This window comes from Balaenoptera ricei, chromosome 6, assembly GCF_028023285.1.
Source record: "Balaenoptera ricei isolate mBalRic1 chromosome 6, mBalRic1.hap2, whole genome shotgun sequence".
Classification (NCBI taxonomy): Eukaryota; Metazoa; Chordata; class Mammalia; order Artiodactyla; family Balaenopteridae; genus Balaenoptera; species Balaenoptera ricei.
Genome location: NC_082644.1, coordinates 112507390 through 112529744, shown reverse-complemented (window position 1 = coordinate 112529744; position 22355 = coordinate 112507390). Strand labels below are relative to the sequence as shown.

At 38.3% G+C, this 22355-nt stretch overlaps 1 protein-coding gene and 1 long non-coding RNA gene across 3 annotated transcripts in view; one reads left to right on the top strand and one right to left on the bottom strand.

The window, feature by feature from the left end:
* Nucleotides 1-22355, top strand: part of NR6A1 (nuclear receptor subfamily 6 group A member 1) — a 207171-nt gene that overhangs the window by 35912 nt on the left and 148904 nt on the right. The window lies entirely within an intron of this gene.
* Nucleotides 20092-22355, bottom strand: part of LOC132367970 (uncharacterized) — a 38562-nt gene continuing 36298 nt past the window's right edge. Inside the window, exon 3 of the long non-coding RNA XR_009503894.1 lies at nucleotides 20092-21384. This is a non-coding gene — a long non-coding RNA (uncharacterized LOC132367970). The remainder of the gene's footprint in view (nucleotides 21385-22355) is intronic.

Here is a 22355-nt window from a genome sequence, read left to right as displayed (position 1 = left end):
GTCTTTGTTGCTGCGTGTGGGCTTTCTCTAGTTGCAGCGGGTAGGGGCTACTCTTCGTTGCAGTGCACGGGCTTCTCATTGCAGTGGCTTCTCTTGTTGCAGAGCATGGGCTCTAGGTGCATGGGCTTCAGTAGTTATGGCTCACAGGCTTCAGTAGTTATGGCTCACGGGCTTCAGTAGTTGTGGCTCACGGGCTCTAGAGTGCAGACTCAGTAGTTGTGGTGCACCGGCTTACTTGCTTTGCGGCATGTGGGATCTTCCCGAACCAGGGCTTGAACCCATGTCCCCTGCACTGGCAGGCGGATTCTCAACTACTGCGCCGCCAGGGAAGTCCCAGCATTTTTAAAAGACTGCATACTTGGGATTCTTGCTGACTCAGGCTTTTATTTACACACACACACACACATATATATATATATAGATAGATAGATAGATAGATAGATATAGATATATATCTATATCTATATATGTATATATATATACACATACACACACACACACACACACACATACATACATACACATATGTATATATTTTCCCCTGCTGAGCAAAGACCTGGATAAATGAGCATTTTAGAAGAGACTTGAAAGTTAAATTAATCTTTCCTCTCTGTTGCCATACTGATAGATGCCCACCAGGCAGAGATTCATGAGTGATGTGGGATGAACAGGCAATTTAAAAAACAGCTTCAGAATAAGACAGCCTAATACCACTAGTTTGCTCTGGCTTTGCATTCATCTGTCCAGTGTTTTGGGATCCCAAGGAGACTTTTTGTGGATCCTTCAAGCTATAAAAGAGAAATGTACATCTCAGCTAGAGTTACCCATAGGTTCATTCCAAAATTCCAACGTTCTGTACTATGTCCTATGGGTCTATTCCTAGTTGTCAAACTATATGTCACAATTTTTGATCTCAGAAAACAGTTCGTATAAACCCAAGTCTGGTCTGCAGATAATGAACTTAAGGTTGGGTGTTAGAGATCAAAGAAAATTAACATTTATTGGGTATTCCTTATGTACTAGGTACTTTGAACATATTTAGTGGGAGTGAGAAGGGTTGGTTATAGCATATAAAATATCTAAATTTAAGTTTGACTTTGTAATACCTAGTCCACTGTTTCCTTCCCTCCCCATTTCTCTTTTTCCCTTTGATGTGTGTGCCAAGCCTATGACTCAGTTCCTGCCCTCAAGGGACTCTGGTTTAGTCAGGAACGACAGACACAAAACTTGATGATATGTGGCTTTTACTACATAATAGTAGTAATAATAATAATGGCTAATATTTATTACACATTAAATGCTTCATGTGCATTTTTTGTTAAGCACTCATAAAACCTGTTTGAAAAGATACTATTCCTATTCTAACAGATGAGAGTGCTAAGGCCTGGAGAGATTAAATGACTCACCCCAAAGTACACAGTGGAGAAACATCTGGGACTTCAGAGCTGCTGTTTTAATGAATCTTCTATCCTGTTTCTAGCTCTCTTGACTGTGACAAGTCTCAGATGCTAATGGAAGAGTTTAAGGCAGTATAAGGATTTATAACATATATAACGGGGCCTTTTATGTACAGAATAAAGACTGTTTTCTAAGTGTCATTTGGGCTCCTTTTGCATATATTAGAATTATTTTGGATGTAAAGTAGAGTAATTCACTGTGGAATAGGTTCCCAGAGATTTCTTCTGAGGTTCAGGATTATTCCACTATGTATTATCAAACAGGTTCTTTCCTGAAACAAATGAAGATAAGTTCATAAGATAAGTTCCCTTGGTTTTCCCCTTTATGTCACCTTTCCTTCACAACATTCTGTATGTGATATTGGTATTTCACATTCATAACAGTTCCAAGAGGCTTGCTTCCAAAGCTTCAGCTGAATCTGCTAGATCACTGCAAGATCACGTCTCCTGAATGTGGCCTTTTGCTGGGGAGTTCCTTTCTGATAAGAATTCTTTTGAACAGGGTGGGGGTGGGATGAGATCCAGAGTTTAGGCTGAGCTTCATCCCCTTGACCTTTGCCCCTATTTCAGAGTTTATACTGACTTGATAGAGACTCCCTATGGAGCCAAGAGTTTAGGACTTGTTTACAATTGATGAAAAGATAGTTGCATTCAAAGGCTCTTGTTGGATCCTTGGATAGTCATGGATCTCTGCCATTATCTATGGTGGGTTCAGGGAATGCTTGAACATCTGGGTCTGGAGATATGCAATGGATGACTAAGAAGGAATGAGAAGAAACTCTGAAATTAGATAGGTTGCTGAAATTATTTCTGTGGGACCAGTATTGCAGTAACATTTTGAGAGCAGAGAAGGATTCCTATAAACCTGTGCCTTAATTCATTTTTTAAAAAAAGCTGGGGCTTCCCTGGTGGCACAGTGGTTGAGAGTTTGCCTGCCAATGCAGGGGACACGGGTTCGAGCCCTGGTCTGGGAGGATCCCACATGCCGCGGAGCAGCTGGGCCCGTGAGCCACAGCTACTGAGCCTGTGCATCTGGAGCCTGTGCTCCGCAACAAGAGAGGCCGCGATAGTGAGAGGCCTGCGCACCGCAATGAAGAGTGGCCCCCGCTTGCCACGACTAGAGAAAGCCCTCACACAGAAACGAAGACCCAACACAGCCAAAAATAAATATAAAAATAAATTAAAAAAAAAAAAAGCTGAAAGTGGTTGTTTACATTTAGTATATGATAACGAAGTGGATGTGTGGGATTTCTTCTCTTCCTTTTCTGATGTCTCACCAAGGAGAAAATTTGCTGTTAGGCAAATGTATTAGGTAATGGAGGGAAACCCTGGATTATTAAAGCCACTCTCTTCAGATATACATAGTTTTGCAAATTGGTGTTTTCTCTTAAAATCTTGGGATTCTCTAAGTATGTTGAGGAGAGTATAGCAATTCAGTTCCCAATGAGTCTTCATAAGCCTTTTCTGGGCATACAGGTCAGTTAAGACTCTTAGCTTCTGTATCTGAAGTTACATATCCTTTTTTTGTTGGTCCAGTATTTGTTGTTGTAGATTTGAATCTGAAAGAAAAGATAAGCATCTTTCTTTGAAGGGTGCTGACAGTATGAACCAAAATTGAATAGATATATCCTCTGTTGATAAGCATAGGAAAGGATAAACTGCATGAATAATAAGATTCACAGTGAAAATAGTGTTATATTGTTTTCACCTTAGCACAAAATTCCATGTGCTAAATGTAGTCTGGCTTATAGATGTATTTTGTTTGACTAACTGGATGTTTAAATAAAAGCATGTTAGTTGTCAACATTTAAAACCTGCAAGAGTTTCATAAAAATTTCCATTTCTGGCCTTCTTGATAAATTGGATGGTCCAGCACTGGGCCTGGATTTCTGTTGATACATGGCATCTGTTGGCTGGAACAGAGTAGTGGCTGCCCTCTTTAAATGAGCATGCACACTCAGGTTTGTCACAAACCCACATGGCCTCCTTCATCCATTTATGTTTCCTTCCAGTCTTCTCTAGGCATTTGAGTTTGCAGTTCCTACATTAAAAAATGATAATTAACAGTGCAGATGAAGGTGTGGGAAAATGGGAAGTCTGTGAGTATAATCTAACAATATCTGTCAACTAAAAATGTTCGGGTTTATTCTTGCAGATTTAGCGGTTTAAAATTAAAAATTTTTAAATTTAAATTTGCAGATTTAGCCGTTAGTACATCTGGGTATTTATCCTATAAGAAATGAAAGTTGTGCAAAATGTATATTCACAGATACTCTTTTCAGCATTTGTAATAGCAAAAAAGGAACAGCTCAAAAGTTTAATAGGGGACTAAAATGGATTATAGTTATCCATGTAATGGAATACTATAGAATCGTTAAGGAGAAGGTAAATTTTAGTCTGGAAGAAGATACACCGAACAGTTAACAGTGATTTCTTTGGGCAGGTGGTATCACAGAGTAACTTTCACTATTTCTGTTTTAATTTTTATAAATTAATTAATTTATTGGCCACACCGCGGCTTGTGGGATCTTAGGTCCCTGACCAGAGACTGAACCTGGGCCCCCGGCAGTGGAAGTGCGGAGTCCTAACTACTGGACCACCAGGTTTTATCCCTTAATTTTTTTTAACAAGGCTCTTGTATTAAGAAATGAGATATATATTTTTTTTAAAATCTGTGGCTCTCATTTCAGCTGCCAAGCTTCCAAACTATTCTGTCAAATTGAGTCGCCCAGGCTACAGCTTCCCATTTAGATGATAGATTTTACATTCAGAATTCTCTTATCTTGAAATTGCTCTAAGGAATGGGAACCTGTATCCTCAAGTATCAGGAACCATCTTGAAGCCAAAAAACAGGGTAAAAGCTTAGAGCAGCATTTTCAGGCTTCTGCTTGCAGCCCTGCCTCCATTCAGTAATCAAGCTATCAGAATTGGCCTCCTTTTTACCCTGCTATCAAGAATGTAGGGAGCCTTAAGTAAGCTTCTCATATGAATTGTGCTGTCCTGGCAGTTGCAGGTCATGTTGCTGAAAGTGACCCTAATGGACACAGTGTGGTGCAGTGGAAAGAACATGAGAGTTTGCATCTTGGCTTTTGCCAGTCCTTGCTAAGTGACCATAGGCAACCTGTGAAGGTCAGTTTCTTCATGCATAAAACAGTAATAATCCCTATTAGGGGTTGTTTTTAAAAACAAGTTAGATAGTATATGTGAATTGCCAAGTATTTAGCTGCTCTAGCTGTTACTGCATGTTTCTTCGTTGCTGAAATATATGATGAAGGGTTTCTAACTTTTTGGGCTAATATTTAGTGAGCATTTACTGTATGCTAATGGTTTTAAAACATTGTCTCCTTTATTCTTTCAACTCTATGAAGTTGTTCTCAACTCTTGTTCTCCCCATTTTACAGATAAGGAAACTGACAGTTTAACACTTGGCTAAGGTCGCAGAGCTGCCAAGTGGCAGACCTGAAGCCTGTGTGATTCCAAAGCCAGTGTACTTTTTATCTTTTTAAAATAGTGGTATGATTTACATACAGTGAAACACACAGATATTGAGTGTAACGTTCAAGCAGTTTTCACAAATGCATGTACCCTTGTAATTCATGTTTCATCAAGATATAGAACATTGCCATCCCTTCAGAAAATTCCCTTATGCTTTTTCTCAGTTGATCCCACTATTCTGCCCCAAGAAGCAATAACTTCGGATTTCTGTCATGATAGATTAGTTTGTCTGTTCTGACATGTTTTATAGATGGAATCATACAACATGTGCTTTATTGTGTCTAGTGTTTTTCAGCATAATGTTTGAGACTCATCCATGTTGTTGCAGGTATTAGTAATTCATTTCTTTTTATTACTGAGTAGTATTCAATTGACTATATCATAGTTGATCTATTCATCTGTTGATACCTGGGCTGTTTCTAGTTTTGTACTATTATGATAAAGCAGCTATGAAAATTCTTGTACAAGGTTTTTGTGGATATATTTTAATTTCGCTAAACGTATCTAGGAATTGTTGGGTCAGATGGTAGATGTATGTTAAACTTTTTATGAAATTGCCAGTTTTCCAAATTGTACATTTTACAATTCCAGTAGTATGAGTTCTAATAGTTCCACATCCTTGTAAGTGTTTGGTGTTGCCAACTTTTAAATTTTAGTTATTGTATTGAGCAGGTAATGGGACCGATGTGGTTTTTTTTTTTTTTTTTTTTTGATAGAATTCGCCTGTGAAGCCACCTAGTCCTGGGCTTTTTGTTTGTTGGGAGTTTTGTTTTTTTTTTTTATGAGTTTGATTTTTATTATTATTTTTTGCTTTTTTTTTTTTAATCAGTCATCAATTTTATACACATCACTTTATACATATCAGTCCCAATCGCCCAATTCAGCACACCACCATACCCACCCCACCACAGTTTTCCTCCCCTTGGTGCCCATACATTTGTTCTCTACATCTGTGTCTCAACTTCTGCCCTGCAACCCGGTTCATCTGTACCATTTTTCTAGGTTCCTCATACATGCGTTAATATACGATATTTGTTTTTCTCTTTCTGACTTACTTCACTCTGTATGACAGTCTCTAGATCCATCCACGTCTCAACAAATGACTCAATTTCATTCCTTTTTATGGCTGAGTAATATTCCATTGTATATATGTACCACAACTTCTTTATCCATTCGTCTGTCGATGGGCATTTAGGTTGTTTCCATGACCTGGCTATTGTAAATAGTGCTGCAATGAACATTCGGGTGCATGTGTCTTTTTGAATTACGGTTTTCACTGGGTATGTGCCCAGTAGTGGGATTGCTGGGTCATATGGTAATTCTATTTTTAGTTTTTTAAGGAACCTCCATATTGTTCTCCACAGTGGCTGTATCAATTTACATTCCCACCAACAGTGCAAGAGGGTTCCCTTTTCTCCACACCCTCTCCAGCATTTGTTGTTTGTAGATTTTCTGATGATCCCCATTCTAACTGGTGTGAGGTGATACCTCATTGTAGTTTTGATTTGCATTTCTCTAATAATTAGTGATGTTGAGCATCTTTTCATGTGCTTCGTGGCCGTCTGTATGTCTTCTTTGGAGAAATATCTATTTAGGTCTTCTGCCCAGTTTTGGATTGGGGTGTTTGTTTATTTAATATTGAGCTGAATGAGCTGTTTATATATTTTGGAGATTAATCCTTTGTCCGTTGATTCGTTTGCAAATATTTTCTCCCATTCTGAGGGTTGTCTTTTCATCTTGTTTATGGTTTCCTTTGCTGTGCAAAAGCTTTGAAGTTTCATTAGGTCCCATTTGTTTATTTTTGTTTTTATTTCCATTACTCTAGGAGGTGGATCAAAAAAGATCTTTCTGTGATTTATGTCAAAGAGTGTTCTTCCTATGTTTTCCTCTAAGAGTTTTATAGTGTCCGGTCTTATATTTAGGTCTCTAATCCATTTTGAGTTTATTTTTGTGTATGGTGTTAGGGAGTATTCTAATTTCATTCTTTTACATGTAGCTGTCCAGTTTTCCCAGCACCACTTATTGAAGAGACTGTCTTTTCTTCATTGTATATCTTTGCCTCCTTTGTCATAGATTAGTTGACCATAGGTGCGTGGGTTTGTCTCTGGGCTTTCTATCCTGTTCCATTGATCTATGTTTCTGTTTTTGTGCCAGTACCATATTGTCTTGATTACTGTAGCTTTGTAGTATAGTCTGAAGTCAGGGAGTCTGATTCCTCCAGCTCTGTTTTTTCCCCTCAAGACTGCTTTGGCTATTCGGGGTCTTTTGTGTCTCCATACAAATTTTAAGATGATTTGTTCTAGTTCCGTAAAACATGCTATTGGTAATTTGATAGGGATTGCATTGAATCTGTAGATTGCTTTGGGTAGTATAGTCATTTTCACAATGTTATTAATTAATTAATTAATTTATTTTTGCTGCGTTGGGTCTTCGTTTCTGTGCGAGGGCTTTCTCTAGTTGTAGCAAGCGGGGGCCTCTCACTATCGCGGCCTCTCTTGTTGGGAGCACAGGCTCCAGACGCGCAGGCTCAGTAGTTGTGGCTCACGGGCCTAGTTGCTCCGCAGCATGTGGGATCTTCCCAGACCAGGGCTCGAACCCGTGTCCCCTCCATTGGCAGGCAGATTCTCAACCCCTGCGCCACCAGGGAAGCCCTCATTTTCACAATGTTGATTCTTCCAATCCAAGAGCATGGTATATCTCTCCATCTGTTGGTATCATCTTTAATTTCTTTCATCAGTGTCTTATAGTTTTCTGCATACAGGTCTTTTGTCTCCCTAGGAAGGTTTATTCCTAGGTATTTTATTCTTTTTGTTGCAGTGGTAAATGGGAGTGTTTCCATAATTTCTCTTTCAGGTATTTCATCATTAGTGTATAGGAATGCAAGAGATTTCTGTGCATTAATTTTGTATCCTGCAACTTTACCAAATTCATTAATTAGCTCTAGCAGTTTTCTGGTGGCAGTTTTAGGATTCTCTATGTATAGTATCATGTCATCTGCAAACAGTGACAGTTTTACTTCTTCTTTTCCAATTTGTATTCCTTTTATTTCTTTTTCTTCTCTGATTGCCGTGGCTAGTACTTCCAGAACTATTTTGAATAATAGTGGTGAGAGTGGACATCCTTGTCTCGTTCCTGATCTTAGAGGAAATGCTTTCAGTTTTTCACCGTTGAGAATGATGTTTGCTGTGGGTTTGTCATATATGGCCTTTATTATGTTGAGGTAGGTTCCCTCTATGCCCACTTTCTGGAGAGATTTTATCATAAATGGGTGTTGAATTTTGTCAAAAGCTTTTTCTGCATCTATTGAGATGATCATATGGTTTTTATTCTTCAATTTGTTAATATGGTGTATCACATTGATTGATTTGCGTATATTGAAGAATCCTTGCATCCCTGGGATAAATCCCACTTGATCGTGGTGTATGATCCTTTTAATGTGTTGTTGGATTCTGTTTGCTAGTATTTTGTTGAGGATTTTTGCATCTGTATTCATCAGTGATATTGGTCTGTCATTTTCTTTTTCTGTAGTGTCTTTGTCTGGTTTTGGTATCAGGGTGATGGTGGCCTCATAGAATGAGTTTGGGAGTGTTCCTTCCTCTGCAATTTTTTGGAAGAGTTTGAGAAGGATAGGTGTTAGCTCTTCTCTAAATGTTTGATAGAATTCACTTGTGAAGCCATCTGGTCCTGGACTTTTGTTTGTTGGAAGATTTTTAATCACAGTTTCAATTTCATTACTTGTGACTGGTCTGTTCATATTTTCTATTTCTTCCTGGTTCAGTCTTGGAAGGTTATACCTTTCTAAGAATTTGTCCATTTTTTCCAGGTTGTCCATTTTATTGGCATAGAGTTGCTGGTAGTAGTCTCTTAGGATGCTTTGTTATTTTTGTGGTGTCTGTTGTAACTTCTCCTTTTTCATTTCTGATTATATTGATTTGAGTCCTCTCCCTCTTTTTCTTGATGAGTCTGGCTAATGGCTTATCAATTTTATCTTCTCAAAGAACCAGCTTTTAGTTTTATTGATCTTTGCTATTGTTTTCTTTGTTTCTATTTCATTTATTTCCGCTCTGATCTTTATGATTTCTTTCCTTCTGCTAACTTTGGGTTTTGTTTGTTCTTCTTTCTCTAGTTTCTTTAGGTGTAAGGTTAGATTGTTTACTTGAGATTTTTCTTGTTTCTTGAGGTAGGCTTGTATAGCTAGAAACTTCCCTCTTAGAACTGCTTTTGCTGCATCCCATAGCTTTTGGGTCGTCGTGTTTTCATTGTCATTTGTCTCTAGGTATTTTTTGATGTCCTCTTTGATTTCTTCAGTGATCTGTTGGTTATTTAGTAACGTACTGTTTAGCCTCCATGTGTTTGTGTTTTTTTCCCTGTAATTCATTTCTAATCTCATAGCGTTGTGGTCAGAAAAGATGCTTGATATGATTTCAATTTTCTTAAATTTACTGAGGCTTGATTTGTGACCCAAGATGTGATCTATCCTGAAGAATGTTCTGTGCGCACTTGAGAAGAACGTGTAATCTGCTGTTTTTGGATGGAATGTCCTATAAATATCAATTAAATCTATCTAGTCTATTGTGTCATTTAAAGCTTCTGTTTCCTTATTTATTTTCATTTTGGATGATCTGTCCATTGGTGTAAGTGAGGTGTTAAAGTCCCCCACTATGATTGTGTTACTGTCGATTTCCTCTTTTATAGCTGTTAGCAGTTGCCTTATGTATTGAGGTGCTCCTATGTTGGGTGCATATATATTTATAATTGTTATATCTTCTTCTTCGATTGATCCCTTGATCATTATGTAGTGTCCTTCCTTGTCTCTTGTAACATTCTTTATTTTAAAGTCTATTTTATCTGATATGAGTATAGCTACTCCAGCTTTCTTTTGATTTCCATTTGCATGGAATATCTTCTTCCATCCACTCACTTTCAGTCTGTATGTGTCCCTAGGTCTAAAGTGGATCTCTTGTAGACAGCATATATATGGATCTTGTTTTTGTATCCATTCAGCAATCCTGTGTCTTTTGGTTGGAGCATTTAATCCATTCACGTTTAAGGTAATTATCGATATGTATGTTCCTATGACCATTTTCTTAATTGTTTTGGGGTTTTTTTTGTAGGTCCTTTTCTTCTCTCGTGTTTCCCACTTAGAGAAGTTCCTTTAGCATTTGTTGTAGAGCTGGTTTGGTGGTGCTGAATTCTCTTAGCTTTTGCTTGTCTGTAAAGCTTTTGATTTCTCCATCAAATCTAAATGAGATCCTTGCCGGGTAGAGTAATCTTGGTTGTAGGTTCTTCCCTTTCATCACTTTAAGTATATCATGCCACTCCCTTCTGGCTTGTAGAGTTTCTGCTGAGAAATCAGCTGTTAACCTTATGGGAGTTCCCTTGTATGTTATTTGTTGTTTTTCCCTTGCTGCTTTCAATAATTTTTCTTTGTCTTTAATTTTTGCCAATTTGATTACTATGTGTCTCGGCGTGTTTCTCCTTGGGTTTATCCTGTATGGGACTCTCTGTGCTTCCTGGACTTGGGTGGCTATTTCCTTTCCCATGTTAGGGAAGTTTCCGACTATAATCTCTTCAAATATTTTCTCTGGTCCTTTCTCTCTCTCTTCTCCTTCTGGGACCCCTATAATGCGAATGTTGTTGTGTTTAATGTTGTCCCAGAGGTCTCTTAGGCTGTCTTCATTTCTTTTCATTCTTTTTTCTTTAGTCTGTTCTGCAGCAGTGAATTCCGCCATTCTGTCTTCCAAGTCACTTATCCGTTCTTCTGCCTCAGTTATTCTGCTATTGATTCCTTCTAGTGTAGTTTTCATTTCAGTTATTGTATTGGTCATCTCTGTTTGTTTGTTCTTTAATTCTTCTAGGTCCGTGTTAATCATTTCTTGCATCTTCTCAATCTTTGCCTCCATTCTTATTCCGAGGTCCTGGATCATCTTCACTATCATTATTCTGAATTCTTTTTCTGGAAGATTGCCTATCTCCACTTCATTTAGTTGTTTTTCTGGGGTTTCTTGTTCCTTCATCTGGTATATAGCCCTCTGTCTTTTCATCTTGTCTATCTTTCTGTAAATGTGGTTTTTGTTCCACAGGCTGCAGGATTGCAGTTTTTATTGCTTCTGCTGTCTGCCCTCTGGTGGTTGAGGCTATCTAAGAGGCTTGATGGGAGGCTCTGGTGGTGGGTAAAGCTGACTGTTGCTGTGGCAGGTCAGAGCTCCGTAAAACTTTAATCCAGTTGACTGTTGATGGGTGGGGCTGGGTTCCCTCCCTGTTGGTTGTTTTGCCTGAGGCAACCCCACACTGGAGCCTACCTGGGCTCTTTGGTGGGGCTAATGGCAAACTCTAGGAGGGCTCACGCCAAGGAGTACTTCCCAGAACCTCCGCTGCCAGTGTCCTTGTCCCCACCGTGAAACAGAGCCAGCCCCCGCCTCTGCAGGAGACCCTCCAACACTAGCAGGTAGGTCTGGTTCAGTCTCCTATGGGGTCACTGCTCCTTCCCCTGGGTCTCGATGCGCACACTATCCCGTGTGTGCCCTCCAAGAGTGGGGTCTCTGTTTCCCCCAGTCCTGTCGAAGTCCTGCAATCAATTCCCACTAGGCTTCAAAGTCTGATTCTCTATGAATTCCTCCTCCCGTTGCCAGACCCCCAGGTTGGGAAGCCTGACGTGGGGCTCAGAACCTTCACTCCAGTGAGTGGACTTCTGTGGTATAAGTGTTCGCCAGTCTGTGAGTCACCCACCCAGCAGTTATGGGATTTGATTTTACTCTGATTCTGCCCCTCCTACCATCTCACGGTGGCTTCTCCTCTGTCCTTGGACGTGGGGTATCCTCCTTGGTGAAGTCCAGTGTCTTCCTGTCGATGATTGTCCAGCAGCCAGTTGTGATTCTGGTGTTCTCGCAAGAGGGAGTGAGAGCACGTCCATCTACTCCGCCATCTTGGTTAATCTCTTATTTATTTATTTTATGGATGTGTTGGGTCTTCGTTTCTGTGCGAGGGTTTTCTCTAGTTGCAGCAAGTGGGGGCCCCTCTTCATCGCGGTGCGCGGGCCTCTCCTTATCGCGGCCTCTGTTGCTGCGGAGCACAAGCTCCAGATGCGCAGGCTCAGTAATTGTGGCTCACAGGCCTAGTTACTCTACGGCATGTGGGATCTTCCCAGACCAGGGCTTGAATCCATGTCCCCTGCATTGGCAGGCAGATTCTCAACCACTGCGCCACCAGGGAAGCCCCCTGATGTGGCTTTAATTTGCATTTCCCTGATGACTTTATATTGATTATCTTTTCATACCCTTATTGGCCATTCATATTTTGTCTTTTAGAAGTGTCTATTCAAAGTCTTTTGATAATTAAAAAAAATTGTGTTCTTTGTCCTGTTATTGAGTTGTGGATATTTTTTATTATGATACAAGTCCTTCATCATATATATATGTTGTGAATATTTTCTCCCAATCTGTGGCTTTCTCTTCTACTTTATTGACATGATTTTTTAAAAATTTATTTATTTATTTATTTATTTATTTTTGGCTGTGTTGGGTCTTCGTTTCTGTGCGAGGGCTTTCTCTAGTTGCGGCAAGCGGGGGCCACTCTTCATCGCGGTGCACGGGCCTCTCACTATCGTGGCCTCTGTTGTTGCGGAGCATAGGCTCCAGACGCGCAGGCTCAGTAGTTGTGGCTCATGGGCCTAGTTGCTCCGCGGCATGTGGGATCTTCCCAGACCAGGGCTCGAACCCGTGTCCCCTTGCATTAGCAGGCAGATTCTCAACCACTGTGCCACCAGGGAAGCCCTGACATGGTTTTTGATTAGCAGAAGTTTTACATTTTTTTGAAGTTCTATTTATTAATTTTTTCTTTTATGATTAATTCTTTCTGTATCCTCCCTAAGAAATCTTGGCCTAACCTGAGATTGCAAAGGTATTAGTCTATGTTTTCTACTAGAAACTTTATGGTTTAGCTTTATTCAAGTTAATTTTTTTTGTATGGTGTAAGATAGGAATCAAAGTCTTTTTATGTGAATATTTATTTGTTTCAGCACTATTTGTTGACAACAAGACTTTCCTCATTGAATTTTTGATGCACTTGCTGAAAAATAATTTGATCTTTATATGTATGATCTACTTGTAGACTCTGTTTTCTTCCATTAACCTACTTATGTGTTCACTAATACCACAATGTTTTGAATACTATAGTTGTATAGTAAATCTTGAAATCGGATGGTGTTAGTCCTCCAACTCCATTCTTCCTTTTCAAAGTTGTTTTAGGTGTTTTGGCTATTCTAGGGTTTTGTTTGGTTTTGTTTTAATTTCGTTTTACATTTTAGAATCAGCTCATCAAAAAAAAAATTTTTTTTTTTTTTAGTGAAAAGCCTGCTGGGATTTGATTGGATTTCATTGAGTTGTCATTCAAATGAGTTGTCATTTTAGAATTGAGCCTTCTAATCTATGAATGCAGTATATTTTCCCACTTATTTAGAACTCCTTTATTTTTTCTCAGTGATGTTTTTAAAAGATTAGTGTTGAGATCTTGTGCATCTTTCTTTAAATTTATCCCTAAGTAATATTTTTTTTAATGCTGTAGTAAATGGTATTATTTAAAAATTTTATTTTCCAATTGTTTGTTGCTAGTATATAGAAATGCCGTTTTTTTTTTGTATATTGAGATTGTATCATACAACATTGTTAAATTTGTTTACTAGTTCTAGTAACTTTTAAAAATAAATTCTTTGGGACTTTTTATGTGTACAGCTATGAATAAAGACAATTTTACTTCTTCCTTTTTAATGTTTATGACTTTTAGTTTTCTTACCTTATGGCATTGGCTAAGATTTGCATTCCAATAGTAGATAAAAATGTTGAGGATGACATTCTTGTTTTTGATCTTAGAGGGAAAGAGTTCAATATTTCACTATCAAGTATGATGTTAGCGATAGTTTTTTTCTTACTATTTATTTTTAAAAATTGTGGTGAAATATACAGACCAAAACATTTATTATCTTAACCATTTTTTAAGTGTACAGTTTAGTGCCGTTAAGTACCACACTAGTATTGTTATGAAACCATCACCACCATCCATCCACAGAACTCTTCCTATCTTGCAAAAATGAACCTGTAACCATTAACAGTATTTCCCCATTCTCCAGAGTCCGGCACCCACCATTCTACTTTCTGTCTCTATGAATTTGGCTAATTTAGGTATCTCATATAAGTGGAGTCATGCTGTATTTGTCCCTTTGTGGCTGACTTCTTTCACTTACCATACTGTTTTCAAGGTTGATCCATGTTGTAGCATGTCAGAATTTCCTTCCTTTTTGAGATGGACTAATATTCCATTGTTTGTTATGTACCACATTTTGTCTATCCATACATCTGTTGATGGATACTTGGGTTGCTTATAGCTTTTAGCTATTGTGATGTTGTGAATAATGTTGCTATGAATATGGAGTGTACAAATAGCTCTTCAAGTCCCTATTTTCAGTTCTTTTGGGTATATAGCCAGAACTGGAATTGCTGGATCATATGGTAATTCTATTTTTAATTTTTTGAGGAACCACCATACTGTTTTCCACAGTGGCTGTATCATTTTACAATCCCATGCAGCAGTGTACAAGCGTTCTGATTTTTCTGCATCCTCCTATTTTCTGTGTTTTTGATAGTATCACACACACCCAATAGTATCTCAGTGTGGTTTTGATTTGTATTTCCCTAATGATTAATTCTGTTGAATGTATTTTCATGTGCTTATTGGCCATTTGTATATCATCTTTGGAGAAGTACCTATTTAAGTCTTTTGTCCATCTTTTAATCAGGTTTTTTGTTGTTGTTATTTTGTTTTTTGTTTTTTTAGTTTTAAGATTTCTTTATATATTATGGATATTACCCCTTATCAGATATATGATTTGCAAATATTTTCTCCCAATTTATGATTGCCTTTTCACTGTTGATTGTGTCCTTTCATATACAGATGTTTTAAATTTTGATGTAGTACAACTTACTTATTTTTTCTTTTGTTGTCTGTGCCTTTGGTGTCATAGCCAAGAAATCATTGCCAAATCCAGTGCCAGGAAGCTTTTCCCCTTTGTTTTCCTCTAAAAGTTTTATGTCTTACATTTAGGTCTTTGATCTATTTTGAGTTATTTTTTGTATAATATGGTATAAGATGACGTTCACATTCATCCTTTTGCATGTGGATATTCAGTTTTGCCGTCACTGTTTGTTGAAAAGATGGTCCTTTCCTCATTGAATAGTCTTGGCAACCTTGTTGACAGTCATTGGCCATATAGGTGAGGGCTTATTTCAGGGCTTGCTGTTCTGTTTCTTTTGTCTATATGTCTGTCTTTATGCCACATTGTTTTTTTTTTTGTTTGTTTTGTTTTGTTTTAAAGTTATGTATGTTTCAAAAACTGTGGATTTAAAAAATTATTTATTTATTTATTTGGTTGCACTGGGTTTTAGTTGCAGCAGGTGGGCTCCTTAGTTGTGGCATGTGAACTCTTAGTTGCAGCATGCATGTGGGATCTAGTTCTCTGCCCAGGGATCGAAACTGGGCCCTCTGCATTGGGAACATGGAGTCTTGGTAATTCAACTTGGTAATATTTATTGTAGATTTTTGTGATTATGTTCAAAAGAGTCAAAGCCTATATCCTTAACCTCAGTGGCATTTTGGACACGTTCGCTTTTACTTGTGTGAGTTTTTATTAGTTTTTTGTGTAGTCTTACACCAACTAACTGGTTTTCTAGATAGGTTTAGGCACCCTCCTTCTGCTTCAAATTTGAAGTCTCCATCTAGTGGTCTCTTCTGAGAGCACAGTGGCGGGAGGCTGTGATGATGTATTGGCATTTATTCCCACTTAGTCCACTAGGTGGCAACAGGCCCTAACTGAAGAGCCAAGAGCAAGCAATCAGACCGAAAAATGGGAAACAATGCTTGTAAAACTCATAATTAAACGGAACAGAAAACCAAGATTTTCTGAAAAGTAATACTGCTAGCCCTCAAGATATGAGAGACGGAGTGAGCCTTTAGCTCATTCTAAGAGCATGTTTGGAAACTCTAATTAATATTATATGGGAATCCATTCTGCTGCCTTCCTTCCATTGCCTCTCAAACTTCAAAATCTTGGCTTATTCAGTGGCTATCCAGTTGCTTTTTTTTTTTGAATATTGGGGGATGGGGGGGAAAGGTGATAGAGCTGACCGTTAATGCAAAGAGATCTGAGTTTGGGGAGTCAGGGCAAGAAGGATGTGCTCTTATATCCAAGAGCTGATAATCTACTTCCAGGGAGACTGCAAGAAGAGGCATCAATAGCTCCCTGCTGTCCCTTGGGTCTGAGACTTCTTTCCTTGGGCGTGAAGAAGAGTTTTTGTGAATGTTATAGTCGAAGTGTGGGTTTCCCTTATAAAAATGGAAATTGGGAGAACAGAAATTTTCCTGAATGAGGATTTGTTTAAGATAGTAGTGAAGGAAGAAGGTCGTTTAAGGGGATGTAAGATTCTAAGAAGCTATGAATAGAATTATCAGGCTGTGAAAGTTAAAAGATGATGGGTGGGGTGAGTTCTAATGCTCCCTGAAGTAGTTAAGAAGAGAAAAGGTTTGGGAGGACAACTAGGCTGGAAGCAGAGTGACCTGGCAGCCTGTTGCAGCTTGCTTGATTATGGCAATGGATGCCAACTTTTTTGACCTCAGTGACTTACGTAGGTTAGGAACACAGCTGACTTAGGCAGGACCCCATTATCTACTTAACCTTCCTATTCCTGCTTTCCAGTTGAAAATTCATTGACAGTGGACTATTACGTGCAAATAAATTTGGAGGGAGGATGATAAATGTGCATTAGCAATTGAGGTATGGTTCGTATTTGAAACATAGCATATACATGTCAAAGTCTAATTACAGTACTAGAAAATTTTTAAATAAGCATACTGTTGGTGTACTATGATACACAGCATGTATCAAACTAATTTGAAAACAATGATGCTGAATGAGTCATAATGAAGATTAAAAAGCAAGAATAACAGTAATTGAAAACTACCACTAATTCCCTCAACAGTGATAATGGAGTTCAGAGAACGGCAAGATTTCCAGTTGATTTTATGTGTGTGTTTGCAGTAGGATCTTTGCACCATTGCCACCCATTTTGTGACAGCCAGGCTTATTAGTAGAATGCTAAAGAGTCTCTTGTTACTTTTAGTTTATAAACACCAAATTTTATTGACAGTCCATTAACAAGTTACTTATAGCCTTTATTCATAAGTAGACATGAACTGAACATCAGTCCCTCATGAGATGGATGAAAGTTGGATTAATATACCATGAGGATCCTTTAAATTCATACCTTGAGAATCATGGGGCTAAAAGATTGGGAAGGAGGAGGAGAAGGTAGAAAACAGCCACAGGCTAGCTAGAAGAAGGCTCAGTGCAATGGGCCTTTGGAGCTAGGTGTGAAATAGAAAAAATATATGTCTTCTGTGACTTAAAGCAAAATCTCACCATTGTGTGTGTGAATGTGTGTCTTCACTATGTATGCGCAGATGTTTATGATAATGGCTCTAATACTGTTGATAGAATTACTACTCATGTGATCAGTCCTATTGACAGAATTATTTGTTACATGAGTCTAACAACAAATGATTCTTCTAGGAATTGTTTTTCCTTATGTTGAAGGGTAATCGAGAAGGAAGTAAAATCCTTTATGTAATGATTTTGTGCTGGGATTTTTGTTGATTTTTTTTCGTGTGTGCATTATTCAGCATCTCAGTTGTCCAAGAATTTTTCAACATAACTAAGATGCAATAAAAGCCAGGCCCTAAACATCATTTTCATCAAGATAATCTTAACTGTGAAATCTAGTCTCTGTCCCTTTGTTTCTCTCTGTCTCTCTTTCTCTTTGTGAGAGGTTTTGTTAGACAAAAACTTAAAATTAAAATACCTTAGTCACCTTTCCTAATCATGATAATTTTGACCCTTAATTATCTTTCACCAAAAATATATTCTCTTAAGTTTTATAAGTTAAGTCTGACCAGTTAGTTTCAACCTCTGACCTTTGTTTTCTCTTTTGAAATACCTTGGATAAAAATATCACCGAGCAAACAAACCTCAAAAGCAACATTGGTAAATTAGTGGAAATGATCCTACAAATGCAGATGAAAGGTAACAGGGTAATTTGAAAAGCTTCAAAAGAACAGTGGAACTAGAAACAAGTTTGGAAGAAATAGATGTTGATTGGGAGTTGATACGGCTGCTCACATGTTAGTGATGTAGTGCTGTCATGTGAAAAGATTGCTGCCTGGCAGGAATTACTCTTGATTAGTTTTCTTGATATACTTGGTGCCATTTAGATCCTAAATATTAGTGATATGATTTTTACCTATTGTTCAGTATGTACAAGTTTAATCAAGCTATTATAGAAAAGACCTACCTTTAGTGGGGCTTGCCATATGTCAGATGCCGTGCTAAGCACTTTATTCTCACCTTATAATCCCCATCACAACCCAATGTAGTAGGTGGTAGTTCCCAGATGAGAAGCTAAGGCTAAAAGGTTAAGACCACACTGCCTTTCATTCCCTGTTCATCATAGCCAAAGAAAACTTTAGAGCTTTGAGAATATGATCTAGTTTTAGAGGTTTGTAAAGAAACTTGGCATAGTCAGAAAAACATGAGTTGAACACAGGGAGCTGTATTATGGTGAAGTAACACACGAAAGTGTGTGCACAGTGCTGGTGCCTGGGAAATATAGACTGGTAGCAAGGGAGGAAAACCAGAGGTGTTGACTCAAGTAGTTAAATTGTAAGAAAGACACTCTCCTTAAGCTAGTTTAAAATGGGGACATTGGTGGAAAATACAGGGTTTCTCTTGGGGCCCAAGGAGGGAGCATTCAGTTGGATTTCATGAAGGAGCAAGACCAGGATTTCTTTCCCATCTCTCTGTGGAGGCTTATCTCTGCTTCTCTGGTGCTTCTGTTTCATATTTCACTTCTCGTTCAGACTGATACTCTTTGCTTCTGTGTCCATGATGGAAGATGACTACCCCTGATTTGCCCTGCCTTGTCATGTCTTTCCAGCACCCATGCTCAACACAGACTAACTGAAGCATTTGTGTTCAAATCTTAAATACTCAGGAAAGAGCATAAACCCAGCTTGGTGTCCAGATATCCATTTACCTGGGGCTATGGCCACTGACTATTCAGTAGAAGCTGCAGGTGCATTCTAAGGAGAATATTAATAGAGCAGACAAATTTTCTGATATGATAGTTTCAGTCAGGAAACAGGTAGCATGGAGATTGCAGACACTCCCCATTAAGTCCGGTATTTGAGGGATAGTGCAAAGGTAGGGCAAATTCAGGGGCATGGTTGAGTAGGAATTATTTGCTAGCCCTGGGGTGGGAAAGGATGGGGATCTGGCAACTGCAGTGAAAATCCAGGCATTAGGTGATGCTTGAAGTTTGGCAAGTAGAAAAGATACTTTAAAACCACTCAGTTATTGGCTGGGAGTTATAAGCGTGCTGATGGCTTAATTGCAGTGGCCAGGGCCGCTTGTAGCCCTCAGTGTACCTCACTGCATAACACCTATTTGAGTACCTACCTGGTGACAAGATCTGAGGCTGTCCAGGTACTCTCGCCCTAGCCATGATTGGCTCTGGGGCTGGTTCAGATTGTATACACACATAGAAGGTACTAGTGACTCCAACAGTTAGGGCTTTTGGTAGTGGAAACTGAAGATAAATCTTTGATATTCAAGTTTTTGTATTGTTGCCTTTGGGATTTGAAAATCATTCCAGTATTCCAGAGTAACTTTATTCCTCTGCCTTCCTCAGGAAGTTTTTCCTCCTAAGTGTATTTTGGGATTGAGTTGTATTTGAGCAGTTTGTTATGGTACTTGGGTCTGATTTCAGGAAAATAGACTGGAATTCAGACTAGCTGTTTGGCTTCACCAAGATTAGGATTTTATCACTTGTGAGATTTGTAAAAACATATCTGAGGAGGAGATTCATTTCTGGCATGAGTGAGTGAGAAGGTCAACACAGCCTGTCCCCAAAAAGCAACTGTAAAGCTGAATAAAACTATCAACAATAACCATAGGCTTATAACAAATTGAGAAGTAATCAACCAACTTACCATAGCTCACGTTTATTGAATACTGACTGCATGCAGAATATACATTCTTTTCAAGTACACATGAAACAGTCTCTAAGAGTATTCTGGGCCATAAAATAAGTCTAATAAAATAAAGGTTAAAAAGCCCCACATGATCATCTGAGTAGACACAGGAAAAACATTTGACAAAATTCAATACCCATTCACGATCAAAATCTCCCAACAAACTAGGAATAGAAGGCAACTTCTGCAATTTGACCAAGGGCATCTATGAAGAGCCTAAAGCTAACATAATACTTAATTGGGTAAATATAAGTACCTTTCCCCTAAGATTGGGAATAAGGTAGGTAAGAATGTGCTCTTACTACTTCTTTTCAACATTCACTGGAGGTTCTAGCTAGTACAGTAATGTGGGGGTTAGGGAGGAAGGCATCTAAATTGGATGTCTTAAAACTGTTTTTATTCATAGGTGACATAATCCTATATATAATCCTAAATAATTCACAAAAAAAAACGCAAAACAAGTAGAACTAATTGAGTTTAGCAAGGTCACAGGATACCAGATCAATATACAAAAATCAGTTGTATTTTTATAGCTAGCAACGGTCCAGAAATGAAAGTGAGAAAACAATTCCATTCACGATTGCATCAAAAGAATAAAATACTTAGGAATAAATTTAACAAAAGAAGTGTAAGATTTGTACACTAAAAACTAAAATATTTCTGAGAGAAGTTTACAAAGACCTAAATAAATAGATTGTGGCTCTGATGGACTGTCTATGCTGGTGACACATATATACAGAAAAATGCCTGCATTCAGCCCCAGGTTATAGATTAATAACCTCAGCTAGACATCTTGCAAATACGTGCTTCTGGTTGACAAGTAGGTGAGAGTTTGGGGAGTCAGGGAATCTTATCTACTAAAAGTGGGGATAAGCCATGGAGTAGTACCGTCAAAGACCAGGATGCATTGGGCTGTACTGCGGTGTGCTGTTTGCAGCACATTTTTTCACTGTGCTCTCTCTGAGGCCTCACAACAATACTGTGAAGATAGGAGAGGTATACTTAGTCTCTTTTCATGGAGAATTAAGGCTTAAGAGGTGACTCACTTGTCCAAGAACACATAACCATGGTAGAAATTGGAATTAAATTCAGGTTTTCTAACTCCATACTATCCCAAACCATTTATTTCTTTTTTACTCTACTGTTTTGCCTCAGCTATTTACAGTTGTCCCTCGGTATCCACAGGAATTGATTCCAGGATCCTCCTTGGACACCAGAATCCGAGGATGCTCAAGTCCCTTATATAAAATGGTGCAGTATCGTTGGTCCTCCACATCTTGGATACGGAGGACCCACTGTACTGGGAAGAGAAGAGAAAGGGGCATGTGATTTTGATTGATTGTGCATGTATTTTTCAGTAGATTTAGTTAGTCTGAAGAGTAGGAGGGGAAGTTGGGCTACAGTATAAATTCAGGGGTTCTATAGCAAGTATAATCAAGATAACTTTGTCCTGATATCTGGTAGATATTAAAATTATACCTGCGTTGGAACTGTACTTTATGGCACAGATGGTTTGAAGGTATCCTATGCTTACTTCAAGGAGTTTCATAAGTTATAAACATAATTGTGTCATAAAACATAAGGGAATTCATTTGGCAACCATTTATGGAATGACTATTCCATGGCAGGCCCCTTGCAAGATTTGGGATCACCCAGTTGGATCCTATTGAGATACAGCCTGAGAGGAGAACAGAAGTAGGCTGGAATTTGCTTTGTAATTTTCATTCTCTGAGGCTGATGTGTCTGTCCTCCAAAGTGACCACTTCAACCATGGACCTGGAGCCCTTTACTTTCCACTGTCCCTGCAGCTGTGCTTTCTACAGGCACCCTTTCTTAATAAAAATGGTCCGTCTTTTCTTCCTTTCCCTCTGTGGATTCTTCCATATGCTTTTCAGCCAAACATAGGTAGATCTTGCATCTAAAAGAAATCTTTGCTTTTTAAAAAAAGGCATTTAAATAATTTTTCTTAATTGTAGAAATAGTTCATATTTATTGCCAAACACTTGGAAGATATAGATGAGTTGTAAATGATAAACTTAAAAATCACCTTTAATTCTACAACTTGGAGATTTCAACTGTTAACATATTTGCTTCCAGTCTGTTTGAACTTCGTCACTATCTTTTCTGTTTGAGCCAGTTACAAGATGGCTCTAATCCTTTGACCTGGAAAGATGGCCACAATGTTTTAAGTGAAAAAAGGTTACGGAAAATTATGTGTAATTTGTGATATTTTCTCTAAATATAAATACATATATTAATATTTTAAATATC